A 15,277-nucleotide genomic window follows, 5' to 3' on the forward strand; every position below is an offset into this window, starting at 1 on the left:
TGACAACGCAAATATTAGTTTATGGTTCAGTTTTTCGTTTAACAATCTGTTAAATCGCTTTTGTGAAACTACTTTCACGCAAAACGTTAAAAATATAGCTGAACGATCGAGGTGTGATCCAGCTGAAATATGAAGATAGCGCGATTGGGCTTAGTTAAGTCAATCTTTTTCTCAAATATTTTAGGTTTCGAAGTAATAATAATTTTGGATAAAATTTATTATAATGATCACTATTTCTTTTTGGAAATAAGTGATATTTCTTGTTTATTGTTATCTCCATCGTAATTATAGTTATATCAGACATGACTAGGCTCTTGTAATCGTTGGATATTGTTGTGACATTACTTAGTTATTGATAATGATAACACTTACTTGTCATTCTTTCTATTGGATGGAAGTAATTATTATGTAAGAAATAAATAACCTTAATCGCTTTGACAACGTGACCGATCTATTGTAGATATTATCGAGGATTTATTTTGTGGCGCGGACTGTTTTTTTTCTCATCTTCGCATGTTCTTGATTGCATTCAGGTCTGTCACACATCACGCTCGGCATAAGTGTTAAAAATAAACCTTGAAATGACAAAGATTTGACTTTTTTACCTCCCTGGGAATGCTTGTGTTGACTGGCTCGCATTCTCTCTCTCTCTGTCTCTCTTATCTGAGCATTTTCCCGGTTTCATCCCCAGCAATTGAGCATTGGAGCCCAGCTGACGCGAATTCTATCTAGTCATAATAATTGTGTTGACTGACTCGCATTCTCTCTCTCTCTCTCTCTGTGTCTCTCTTATCTGAGCATTTTCCCGGTTTTATCCCCAGCAATTGAGCATTGGAGCCCAGCTGACGCGAATTCTATCTAGTCATAATTATTATACCATTTCTTTATCACTGAGCGTTGTTGTCTTTGTTTTTGATTATTTGAAAATTGACACTCCATTTTTCGCAATACACTCGTGAAATAAACAGCTTTCATTAGCACGAGTTGAGAACAACAATCGTATTAACTTGTTCGCAGACAATACGCCTTTCAGGGCTTTCGCAATTACAGAGAGCGGGAACATTCGGTTACACAACACAACTGTATTTGTACGTGTGTTTTGTACTCATAATAACACAAGTAAAAGTTAATTATTTTTGCTGCTTCATTGTTAAAATTGTTTTCAATTAATTTTGAAGTAAAGGTTATTTTTTTAACATGTCATAAATTTTGTGATAAAACTGAATTGCCTGATCAGCAGATTTTTTCTCACCTTCTTCTTTCACTGTTGATTTTTTTAAAACACAATATACTGAGCATATTAGAGTAATTTGTGCAGTAAACAAAAAAGACCTCTGTAATACATTCTTTTGATTTTACGTCGACTTTACTTTTCTGGAGTGATTGATCTCAATTAACCCACAATGTTGATATATTTTTTTTTACATTTGTGCGGGAAAATAAACATATAATATTATTATTAATTCTGCCAACGTATTCTATACAATATTATTATTTTTTTTCAAAAGCCTAAATTTTATTCAATAAATACACAATATTTGAATTACAAATCATACTGATTTGTTATTCAAATATTGTCCATATTATTAATTACATTCTCGCTTAGCAAAAGTATAATAAACCAAGTGTTTGTTCTAGCATAGTTTTGCTATTGGGATGTTCAGGGTAATTAGAAATTTTAAAGATTTTTAATTTATATTTATTTCTCTTCATAGTCGTATCCCTCATGGCTGAGGGTCGTGGTTATTACGTGGAATGAAACACACACAACAACTTGGCATTATTAATGAAATGGTTTTCCATTGCCTTCTCCATTGCAAACACAAGTTGATAATTAACCAGAGTGCACGTTTCCTAACGATGTATTCCTTCACCGGAAGCAAGTGGTGGTCGATGAAAACTACTATACATGAGTCAGATATACAAACTCATGTGACACGAGTAGGAATCGAACCTGGGACCTTTCGGTTCATACGCTTATCTTAACCATTACACCACCACCGCTGCAAACTGAAAGGTCTAGTACATATATGCCAAAAATATGATTTACTTTAAGCCTAATAAGGTTTAATATTAACCTAATGTCGTTGTTAACTTGAGTTTAGTTAAATTAGACTGGGTTAGCATACTGAATAGTTAGATAACTTTCTGAGGGTAAAATTGGTTTTCGAAATTTGAATTAAATCAATTCAAATTTCCTTCACATATTGCTAAAGCAGAAATATTGTACAATGTTTACACAGCGGTAGTTTGAATAATTTTGAATTAATTTGTTTTTGTTTTTCGATTAAAATAATGTTTTTTTTTTGGTGAATGTTACGAAGTTATGTTATTGTGATGTGACATGACACATTTTCAGATTACCACGAACGATATAAACTGCGCATCGAAATTTCCACTATTTAATTCCTTACGCATTAGGATATACTTATAATATACTTGAAACTACCTGAAGACGAACCAGAATGGCTTACTCAATCTTTGTGATTGTATATTTATTTATTATTTATTTTATTTACTATTGAATAAAAAAGCTTGCTAATAGATTTAATAATGAGTTCGGAGCATTGATATTACTATGACAAATACACATACAACATGTGACATCTTTTTTCTCCTACAAACGGAGTCCGAATTCAGGATTTTAATTTAAAAATGGCCATAAAATACGCTGAATTGTTATCGACTAATTTATCAGATTGGGTTGGTTTTTGCATTTTGTAATGTAATCAGGTTTTTCTAATGCTTTTAACCTTTTCGGATATTGAACAGCCTATCTTTTAACACAATGGGTATTGGAATAATGGTTAATGAATTAAAAGAAACAAGAATTCATTAGATACCTATAAATTTTTGAAGTAGCAAGTAAATTAAATACGGAAAATCTTTTCACTTTGGTTTCACAAGATAACTATATATTAGATTATGTAATTCCACTAATCTATAATCTATATCTATACTTTTACTAAAACTGTAAGTGGGCTAGATAAATATAGAAAGAAATTAATAAATCAATAATGATATTCATTTTTACTTGTGAGAGAAGACACCTGCGTCCCAGGTTACAAAATCTAATAGGTAGTAGTATGTAGGTAGGTGTATATAAAAAAACAGCATTTTCAATGCTTAAATAAGTATTTTTAAATCAATTATAGTTCTAATAGTACATTCATAACCTTATAGAAATGTGGGAAGCACATATCTTTTATAGAACTGTGATTCACATTCACATCACGATCCGCTCGTAAAAATACATCAATTGTCATTCAGTTACACGAAAAATGTACGAAAATATTTAAGGTTATCCTCAAAATATTGGGAATGTGACCTCGCGACTATCCTTGATTTCAAAATGTTTGATTCAAAGATAAAAGGAAAACCTTTTGATGGATATATATTATAAAGACGTAGAAATTTTCAACCGTGATTCTGGGCTTCGACGCTTTGCGGCCGAGCCGGGAACATTCTCAACTGAGCCACTAACCACTTTATGTGGGGCCAGTACAGCATGTCAGTCCCTACTTCTCCCTGTCTGATGTTAGTTACCGATCAGTTACTTCTTTTTAGCCATATCCTGCCTAACGCACTCAATCCACCTCTATTTCGGCCCGCCTCTTCTTCTTTTCCCATTCTTTCTCTCTCAGATGAGAGAGATAAGTGATATTATTCGACCAGTTTAAAATGTGTAATTTCTATGTCCAATTTGTCCTACTGCTGGGCAAAGGGCTCCCATTTCTACTTCCACTTCTCGGCCGAATGCGGTCTTCCGTCATTCTGCTTGACTTTTGAATATTTTACGGGTTTCGTAAGATTTGCAGACAGTATTCAAATATGTGCTCTTGTTTCGAATAAACTTCAGAATCTCCAGAGACGGAGAGAGAGCTTGTATTATCATAGATATATTGAATTAGCTTTTGCCCGCGACTTCGCTCCTATCTACCAAAGAAGGGGTTCTTGAAGACCCCTATCTTTCAGGACAAAGACAAATACAAAGATTATTTATTTGCAAAAACATGAGTTTACATTTCTTTATAATGTGATGTTAAAAGAAAACTTAATCCTACATGTTTCACCGTCCACGGGTATGCAAATTTAAATGGAGAGCATGCTATCATACTACAAAACAAAATCGAATAAATAAAAGTAACTAATTTTTATCTAAATCTATCATTAAAAAAATTGTTCAAATCATAATAACATTTATCAATCAGCAAGGACCTGAGGTGCTTTTGAAATAAATTTAAATTCTGATCTTTAACTTGTTGTGGAATTTTGTTATAAATTTTAGGTGCCATACATACAATACTTTTTTATATATACTATAATACTTTTACTGAGTACCTAATGCCGATTTAAAAGGGTGTAAATATTGTCTATAATTATCCCGATGATTTCTTAACACAACATCGCAAAGGCGTGGGAATAAATGAGCATTACATTTAACAAATATTGCAACCAATCAAGTACGAGTATGTAACGCGGGAACGCGATAAATTAAAAAACTATAGGACGGATTTAGGTTCGGTTTTCACCAATTATGTGGTTTCAGAGTAATGTCTATACGTTTATAATTTATAATGGTTTCACTCCAGCGGAGCGACCGCCTTGATAAAAAATAAATTAGAGACGTATTATTATGGCGAGAAACAAAATGAGGAATATGTCACACGGGAGTAAAGTCTGTTGTAATGAGAACATAATCTGGCCATGTTCGGGAGATAATGAAGCGGATGTACGTACAGTCAACAGCACATCAACCTTACCCAATATCAATTCAAACTCGTCGCTATTTTCGCGCAATAGAGGTTCATCCAGGGTAACTTGATGTGCTGTTGTCTGTACACAACTGGGCACAACAAGAGTGCAGGCTGAGGGTTGACTTCATAAGGGGTAGCGATTTCTTATTTAAGTTGTTTTGTTTCTTATCTACCTACTACTACTTAAGTTACTGCTTATTTTTAAGTATTTGTTTATGACTGCAAGTTTTTTGAAATGTCAGCAACATCAAATAAAAATGGTTCGTGCTAAGTTCCATCAATATAAAGTTATGTGTTCAAAGCGTGAAAGATAAAAAAAACACTACTTGTTTCTTCTTCATCAACTCCCTCGAAAGTTGACAGATTCCGGGAAGGTCCTTTAGGCAGTTTGCCGTTGTTTTTTATTTGATATAATGACATCGCCAAGATGAAGTACTTGTACTATTTACATAAGTACGTGGCGTGCATTGAACCCGTTGTCAGTAAGGGCGCTTACAAACTCCATCTTTCATTTAACCTAGCTCTGTTTGACCCGGCTTATTGTCCAGCCAAAGGAGCAGTCTACCGCGACGATATCCTGTTTTATGGTGTCATACACTGTAGACCCAGATTAAAGACGTTAAAGTGTAATAGTTCCTTGTATTTACGAGTAATTTAAGCAAGTGTATATATTTTGATATACATCCTGTAGATGAACGACCTCGGTGGCGCAGTGGTAAAGTTCTTGCCACTGAACTGAGAGCTCCCGGGTTCGATCCCCGGTCGGGTCATGATGGAAAATGAAACTTTTTCTGATTGGCCCGGGTCTTGGATGTTTATCTATATATGTATTTGTTATAAAATATAGTATCGTTGAGTTAGTATCCCATTACACTCAATTTGTGTGATTTGTTCTAATATATTTATTTATTATTTATTAATAGTTCTTTGTATGTACGAGTAATTTAAGCCGATATATATATATATATTTTGATACAAACACCGTATATCACTCAAAGTATAATTCGCAACACATGCGAATGAACATTGCGCATTTTGTATGAGAGTTTTTATTTAGCCCGCAATGAATGCCGTATATTGTGGGCTTTTCCTTGAGATCCACTAAAGTTTGGCGAACTGTTTGCCTTAGTGTATAGCCGGCAAGACTCGAAGACCGCGATAAATGGTGGATTATTTGTGAGATTGCGATTGAAGTAGTGACAGGATGCCAGCCTATGAGATGATCCCTCCAGTTTAAAAGCTAAATAAATATAAATATATTAGGACAAATCACACAGATTGAGCTAGCCCCAAAGTAAGTTCTAGACTTGTGTTATGGGATACTAACTCTACGATACTATATTTTATAACAAATACATATATAGATAAACATCCAAGACCCGGGCCAATCAGAAAAAGTTCATTTTCCATCATGACCCGACCGGGGATCGAACCAGGGAGCTCTCAGTTCAGTGGCAAGAACTTTAACACTGCGCCACCGAGGTCGTTCATCTACAGGATGTATATCAAAATATATAAACTTGCTTAAATTACTCGTAAATACAAGGAACTATTACACTTTAACGTCTTTAATCTGGGTCTACAGTGTATGACACCATAAAACAGGATATCGTCGCGGTAGACTGCTCCTTTGGCTGGACAATAAGCCGGGTCAAACAGAGCTAGGTTAAATGAAAGATGGAATTTGTAAGCGCCCTTACTGACAACGGGTTCAATGCACGCCACGTACTTATGTAAATAGTACAAGTACTTCATCTTGGCGATGTCATTATATCAAATAAAAAACAACGGCAAACTGCCTAAAGGACCTTCCCGGAATCTGTCAACTTTCGAGGGAGTTGATGAAGAAGAAACAAGTAGTGTTTTTTTTAACTTTCACGCTTTGAACACATAACTTTATATATATATATATATATATATATATATATATATATATATATATTTTATAACAAATACATATATACCTAGATAATCATCCAAGATCCGGGCCAATCAGAAAAATATAATTTTTCATCGTGACCCGACCGGGGTTCGAACTCGGGACCTCTCGGTTCAGTGGTAAGAACCTCACCACTGCGCCACCGAGGTCGTCATGAAGCTTGATTGACTTTTACAATCAGCGTGGGAAGAGAAGCTGACCCATTCGCCCGCCACGGAAACTGGGCTGTGAAAAAGGATTTTTGATTCATTCTTGGCAATTAGTTGGGACGAAATATTAATTTTGGGCACATTATATGTTTTTATTTCGCTCCCAGATCAGCTTAGAAGATGTGGATATTATGAGCAACAAAATTCTATTTTTAAACATTTATTAATATTAGTTAGGACTAGCTGTGTCCCGGGGCATCGCTCCCGTGGTAATATCAGGATAAAAAGTACCCTATGTGTTATTCCAAGTTTTTGATTATTTGATTAGATTTCGCGTGAAAGAGTAACAAACATACAGCCTCACAAACTTTCTTTCATTTATAAAATTAGTAGGATAATACTCTGTCGTACATTTTTCATACATGTCACAGCACAGACATACATTTCTTACGAATGATTGCTCTGACGGCTTCGCACCTGTTCAGCGCTGATTAAAACCTGGAATTTCATTACGTTCGCGACAAGTGTGACACATTGCTGTAACTGCTTCCCAGCTGTTATATTGCATGCTAGCTGCGTCATGCGGATTTACTTTCGTGGGAATATCAATGGGATAAATCGTACTTACGTACTCGTACTACAGTGAAGCGCTGGTGGTGTAGTGGTTAAGACACCCGCCTGTGGATCGAAAGATTCCAAGTTGGAATCCTACTCGTGCCACATGAGTTTGATACCAATCTGACTCATGTATTGTTTTTATCGACGACCGCCTGTTTTCGGTGAAGGAAAACATCGTGAGGAAATCTGTACACTGGTTAATTGTTAACTTGTGTGTGAGATGGAGAAGGTAATGGCAAACCACTCCATTAACATTGCCAAGAGAGTTGTTGTGTGTGTTTCATTCTACGTAATTACCACGACCCTCAGCCATGAGGAAATACGACTATTCAGACTCATACTAGTGTAGAAAGAGCCTAATTTTGAGGTTCCACGCAGGATGGGTTAAAAGTTGTGTCTAAATGAATAAGCTATAATACTTCGGATACGAGAGTGAGAGAGATATATACTGTTATCTTCAGCTCGCAATGCAAGGAGAATTTCAGAGAAAACGTAAACCCAATAGGAGAAAAATCTTTTGACTGAAGAATCTAAAAGATTGGTTTCATTCGAGTGCCTGGTCACTCTTCCATGCAGCAGCTTCTAATCAAATCAAATTCTTTATTTTCCTTTTTTTTTGAGTTGGTCGCCGTTCAATGAGGTTCTTCTTATAGAAGAAGAATTAACTTACTTAGTCGTTCCACATTTTTTGCTTATCCAATTTTACTAATCTAAATCAGTTTTATAGATAAATGTAGTCATTCAAATTAAAATTTTAGGATTGTTTTAATATTCATTATAGACATACATATTGAATTTATTCAGAAATAAATTAAGAAACTTTAACAGACTCGCTCCGGTGAGACAGTGTTTGGAAAAACAAGTCCAATTGGGTCTAGGAGTCAAGTTTTTAGTTAAATTTAAATCTTAAAGTTTAATTAGGTTAATTTAACTATTTTTTATGTTAAAAAAATACATTTTGCCACTTCCACTGGACTTAGTAGAATATAAATTAAAATAAACTTTTTACATAACGACTAAATTTCCCGAAATTCCCACTGGAGTGTATCCTCGTTGAACGGCTAGTTAGTCAAAGGGTCAAAATCATTGCGTCACTGTCGTAAAATAAATTTTCTGTCGCCACTTGATGCCATTGTTGATAAAGATTAATCAAAGAAAATTTACTGGGCCGAGAAAATTCTAAACAAAAGGCTATGGACTGTAATGGTTATAAATTCACTCGCAGAATGATGAAAGGGGGACACGAAAAGTTTAATAATGATCTTTGTTTTCAATATCCGTTGTTTTGCAGATGGCACTTCGAATAGGAACGACGTTCAAACATTGTTTTCTCAGTAATTTTGTACGGCACTTATTTTTTCACTGAAAAATAACTTCACTGAAAAAAAAATCACTTTCGCCCACTCATATCAACCATTCATTCAACAAAGAATAATTGTCTGTATGACCCAATGGTTGATACACTATATACTTTTAGTATGAAGTCCACTTGTTCTATATTAACGAATTGTATTTTATGTATTAAAGTTTTAATACACAACTAACCCTCGCCCGTGCATACATTCTTGAATATAGTACAAAAAATCATACTATTTTTGATATTCTATATAACGTTACATATGTATTAAATTTTATCAAAATAAACTTAAAAACAGTAATCGTATTTTGGCACTAATTTACGTTGAGCACATATAAAAGTGCATTAGTTTTTCTTTTACGTCTCGTTCTGTTCCAATATATGTGGTGTTTCCGCCCTAAAATAGGACCACTCCATATTTTCCCGTGGATTTCGTACGAGGCGACTAAGGGAGCAGCATTTTCAAGGACAGATGCCGTCAGGCAGACGGCCGCTCGGGAACACAACCCAGAAAGCAAACGGGAACATGCAGAGATGATCAGATGAGATATTTGGAATTAGATTTATATTAATATTATATAAATCTGATTCCAAATATCTCATCTGAACGGTAACCAGATGTCATCACCTGGTCACCGTTTTTTCTTCAGGTAAATTAGCGCTAAGTATCTGTATTTTAAGAAAAATTCGTTTTAAAAGCGTCCGGGAATATTATCTCAGAACATTGCAGAGTTATGCAGAAAAAGCTCTGAAACTTTGCTACTAAGTAAGAAATAATAAGTTAGTAAGTCAACCAACTTTCCCTGCTGCACTATGGCTGAGTTAATTTTCTGAAAACTCTATTTTAAAATAGTTTTTTTTTTTCTATTTTTTGATGGAACGTTCGTTAGCATCAAATTGAGGGATAATATATTTGGTAAGATGTTGTTTTTAAATGTATAAATTACAGTTTTGAACGACCTAATTACAATGATTTGATGTAAGTTTAAGTGAAAATTGATGTAAGTTATTTGACGACCTCGGTGGCGCAGTGGTAAGCATTAAGTGGTTCTTGCCACTGAACCTAGAGGTCCCGGGTTCGATCCCCGGTCGGGTCATGATGGAAAATGATCTTTTTCTGATTGGCCCGGGTCTTGGATGTTTATCTATATATGTATATGTTATAAAATATAGTATTGTTGAGTTAGTATCCCATAACACAAGTCTCGAACTTACTTTGGGGCTAGCTCAATCTGTGTGATTTGTCCTAATATATTTATTTATTTATTTAAGTAAAGATACGTATGCTGTGTAGTTCTCTAACCATATCATTTAGCAGGAATTACCCGGCAATCTTAGTTGAGTGACCAAACTCTGCACAAAGCTGTGCGTATGTGAACATATTGGCTATACCACATACATTTCCGTAATGGCGCCAACATTGCGTCGCGCTGCTTTTTTTCATTAAACAACGGCACGCAATGTTTCATTTCAATATAACTAGAGGCCCGTCCCGGCCTCGTTCGGGCAAAAACATATATAAATTACACACTAATATACAGACCTTAACCTCAGGAATATATCGCATGAAAATCCGTTCATTAGTTTTAGTGAGTTTATCGCAGAAAGACAGAGAGACGCAGGCAGAGGTTTTTTTTTATGTTTTTTAACATTTATAACTAGCTGATGCCTGAGATTTTGTCTGCGTGGACTCTATGACTCAAGTACATTATAAATATGAAAGTGAAGATGTTTGTTACTTAGTAATGCTATCTCGGATTTTATCAAAAATTATTTAAAATCCGTCGACATCGAAAATTTGGCCTAAACTATACTAAGAAGGACACCTTTCCTTTTATGGCACCATAAAAGGAACGTGTTATTATTGTAGTGAAACGGCTTTAAACTAAACGCTCAATGGTAGTGATAATTATATCATATCTGTGGCACTCCAACCAATAGGGCTGGCCCGGGCTGGCCACAGGCTACGGCCAGCCATTGGTTGATCAGCCAGAGTGAGGAATAATATATGAGCGAGCATTGCCTCGAATCGTGTAAATAAGCCTTTACATATTCACCTCGCCATCGCAGGTGTCGCACAAAGTTTTACCGGGCACGCGTGAATCGGAACGCACGACATGAAAATGTTCCTTTATCACTTTTATCGCTTTTCTCTTGTGTTTGGCTGTCTGAGATGCATGCCTATTTCATTTTTATTCATAATTTATATTTTATTTCTTCACTAGCTGTAGTCCGCAGCTCCGCCCGCGGTAGGCTACGTTTGCAGAGTCGATAACTATGTCTATTTAAATTTTCAACAAATCGGTACAGCAGCGATTTAGCCGTGAAAGCGTGACAGACAATAAATATATTCTAACGACGAATTTATAATAGTAGTATATACCTATAGGATTTATGTTAAAACATAAAAAGCTTTAGCTTAATTTCATAACAGAATTAAAAATATTAGACCTGCAACGTACTTTTATCATGTCATAAAACTGATCAGAATGTAAAAATACATTTATTCTATAGTAACATAGAAGTGTTGGTGGTGGTCCACAGCCTGTGATCGAAAGGTCCTAGGTTCGATTCAATTATAGTATTTTAGTTTCAAGTTCATTAGTGTATGCGACTATGTGCCACTAGATGTCGGTAGATAGTTGTAAAAGTCGTGTCAGATACTTTTAGGCGACTTGAATAAAATATGACCAGTGTTAGCAATAACACTTGGTAATATCCAGTATGCACTGAATTGATATGTTTAGACAAATAAATCTAATTCTGGTCATAAATATTACACAAATTGTATCTAAATTTTTATGTCTCAAAACGCTAAGCTGTGTTGCCAGCATTAGTCTAAAATTTAAACATTAACGTAGTTAGTTAACGTATTTAGGATTCTGTAAAATATTCCTCTAAACAATTTTCATCCTGAGTAGACGGGAAAGAGGTTAAACTACGCTAATAATTCAACCAGTTTTCGCTTACGATGTAAATGAGTTCCTTTCAGGCCAAACTAATACATCACCCGGATTATACAAATGGCCGTCTGAATGAGCAATTATGTAATAAGCCTTATTATTATGAATAAACGCTGTACTTTTTATTTGAGCTCGGATTTGGACGAGCTGAAGGTACAGGCTCTAGACGTAATGGGATCGTTTATTTAAATTTTCTTAATAATAACAGATCTAAGTACTTTGTGCTATATTTAGTCTGGGAGACGTTGACCAAGTTACCCGTCATCGGCCATTTAATAATCCCACTCGAATCAAATCATTTATTCAGAAACTATAACTTTTGCCCGCAGGTTTGCAGGTGTAAATTTACCCCGGGAACATTTATTTTTCCAGGATGAAAGGTACCTACGCTCGCTCCGTCCCTCTCCATATTTCAAATTATGTAATTTTGTATGTAAATATAACAAACTAAATTTACTTTCGCATTTATAATATTAGTTTGAATTAGGATTAGACCTTCACAGGCAGTCATTAACGTCTACTTTTATGTTATATAGTATCTTCTCAAAAAGCTGCAAACTACTAGCATTTCGGAACGACCACTGCCACTGTTGCCCAATTGCCACAAATGTTGCCACGCGGGCCCAATGTGAATTAATGGTTTTCGTTAACTGGAATATTAGTACTTAGGTGCCGCTAAAAAATCTCTCCCATTAGACCCGAGAGAGAAGAAATAATTATCTAAAGAATTTGTTTTGCTTTGAGGTTTGAGCTCATAACGCCGGTCTAATAGCTATCCCCATGGCGCTCAGTTGAGCGTGGTTTTCAAAATGGCCGCTCATTCTGTGTTGAACGTTCGTCGGAATAGTTCCGACAATAACTATTATATTTGATTATTGTGTTTCTAGTACCTGCTTGGTGACGTGTTTCTAGTATTTGGTCTGATTGTTATTATAGTGGTCTAACCTTATACACATATGTATGTAAGGTTTATTACCCATATTTATACTAATATTGAAATGCGAAAGTAAGTCTGTCTATCTCTCTGTCTGTTCCGCTTTCACTGCTAACCTGCTGGACCGATTTTGATGAAATTTGGTATGCATATAGTTACTTTTTTTTTTCAAAATACAACTCCCAAATGAATGTAATGGTAGGTAAAAGTTTGTATAAAAGTTATATCTGTTCCGCTTTCGCAGAAAAATTCAGGCGGGCGACGCCACGTGCAAAAGGTAGTTATGGATATTTTGTCGAACAATCATTACCAAGTCCTATAACTACTTCTGTGCATTTTTCTCACCCACCTGGACTACCTTTTTTAGGCACCATTTAATGAACATTATTCTATTTCTCATACACTATTTTCACACCTTAATGTCTAAATGGATTTTGATGAAGGTCATTAATATATTATGGAATAATGGGCTGCACTATAAATGCTATAAATAATTATTCTACTAACGTAGGGTTAGAGCAATAATATTGTATGAGTCTTGGATGGTTGAATATATAATTTTATATTCATTTATTAATTCAATAATATAACCATTCGACCTGGCTTAAGATTTGATCAGTTTCTAAGCTGAACCTGGATTAATAACTAAAAGAACTGATTAGATTTAAGGCGATTACTCCTCGCACACTAGCGCCACCTCACAATTTTAGCAATTTCTTATATTTTTCAGCGACAATAAACAAAATTAACAGATTATATGCCATATAGAATTTTAGTAAAAAGAATTGTACTTAGTCGCCTTAATTCCAAAAATCATTAGCCTCCGGGAGTTGAAACATAACAAGCCGTGAAATCACGTTTACTAAAACAATTATCTGTATGTAAACCGGAGGAGTTGAGTAGCATTCAAATTGATATGTAGCTCACAAACAAAATATTTTACTCATATTCGGTTGTGTGTATTGTAATGGATTGCGATTATAGTATGATTCAAAATTTGCAAATTAGTTGACGATTGTTGATTAAGTGTGCTTATTTTAAGAATTAAGATGGCACAGATCTCATTTTGTGCCTTAATAAGATAATTTTTTTTTGTCTGTCTCTTTGTTTTACATTTTACAAATGATGGCAGATTTTTGACCAGCAGCCTACTAATATTATAAATGCTTATAATAGAAAGATTGTGAGAATGTATGTGTGTTTGTTACTGTTACACGCAAAATCTACTGAACGTATTATTATGAAATTTGACACACGGAATACACACAGGGTACTTTTTAAACCGGAATTCCTACGGGAGCGAAGTCCCGGAGAGCAGCAGCTAGCAGCGGTAGGTAATAAAAAAATTATGACACTAATCGGTATTTAAAATTTTAATCCTTAAAATTCGCTTAAAACTTAAAAATTGGACTGGAATATACTTACATAGCACTATAATTCAAAACTAATCAACGAATTCTAAACTTTCGCATTTTATCATTGAACATACTTCAAACAGGTAGGTACTATATACCTCGGAATGCTTCGAACAGTGTTACGAAATATATAAGTACGTGCGCGTTTGATACCTGTTTTTTTTAAGTATACCTCGCAGTTAATGGTATTTGCAGAATATTAATAAATGTTGCCAAATGTACGTGCAATTCTCAGATCTAAATCTATTGATTACCTAGCCTTATTTTCAGTAGAAGCAGATAAAGAGCCATTTACAAATTCCAACACCCACATAAGGAAAATCTTTATATTTTTCTTTTATTTATATTTACAGTACGTGTAAGTAGGTATACAAATAAATATACATGACAAGAAAATGTCCTGAAGTGAAAGTCCCGAGATGATTGTGCAAACAGAGTTGGGCTACAACCTGCGTTGTCGAACACAATTTGTCGTATTTTGAAAGTGGCAAGGGGATAGAAAAAGATATTTGTATATTTGGAAAACATATTGGTTATAAACTTATATCAGTTTATGTATTTCTACATGGTTATAGTCGATTTAGCATAAACAGTCAAATTGTCATGATAAAAAAAAAATCAAAGTCATTAATTTTTGAAAGATATATACAATACGATATATATGAAATGTTTACAACAGCTAAAATAATTCGGGCGGAATATTTTTTATTTACTATAACAATCAATTTTCATGAAAAAATTCATATTATTTTATACATAATTAGCGACCTGACCTGGCTTCTCATACAAATTCAAATTCTTTATTCAATTTAGGATGATATACATCGCTTATTGACGTCAAAAAAATTACTTAAACTAAGCCTACTGCCGGCTCCCAAAGCATAGGTGAAGAAGAAGCGGCGCAACAAACTTCACCGCAGCCTTTTACCGGCACAAATTATCACACATCGGCACAAAGTGCGTGAACAGGGAGGGCGACTTAGTTTTATATGTCGCGATGACGTAGAGTGGGTAGGACTTATCCACATTGACGTCAACTTAATCGCCGATAGCGTAATTTGCGTTGTTGTGCGCAAGTTAAAGTTAACGTGAAAATTGACTGGTACAACCGAAACATAGATTTCTTCCTTCCATCTATTAGAGTG

At 34.8% G+C, this 15,277-nt stretch overlaps 1 protein-coding gene across 8 annotated transcripts in view; it reads left to right on the forward strand.

Annotated features, from left to right (window-relative positions):
• Positions 1-15,277, forward strand: part of gogo (golden goal) — a 183,036-nt gene that overhangs the window by 59,813 nt on the left and 107,946 nt on the right. The gene's annotated exons all lie outside the window — the stretch shown is intronic.

The sequence above is a fragment of the Plodia interpunctella genome, chromosome 8 (assembly GCF_027563975.2).
Source record: "Plodia interpunctella isolate USDA-ARS_2022_Savannah chromosome 8, ilPloInte3.2, whole genome shotgun sequence".
In the NCBI taxonomy this organism is placed as follows: domain Eukaryota; kingdom Metazoa; phylum Arthropoda; class Insecta; order Lepidoptera; family Pyralidae; genus Plodia; species Plodia interpunctella.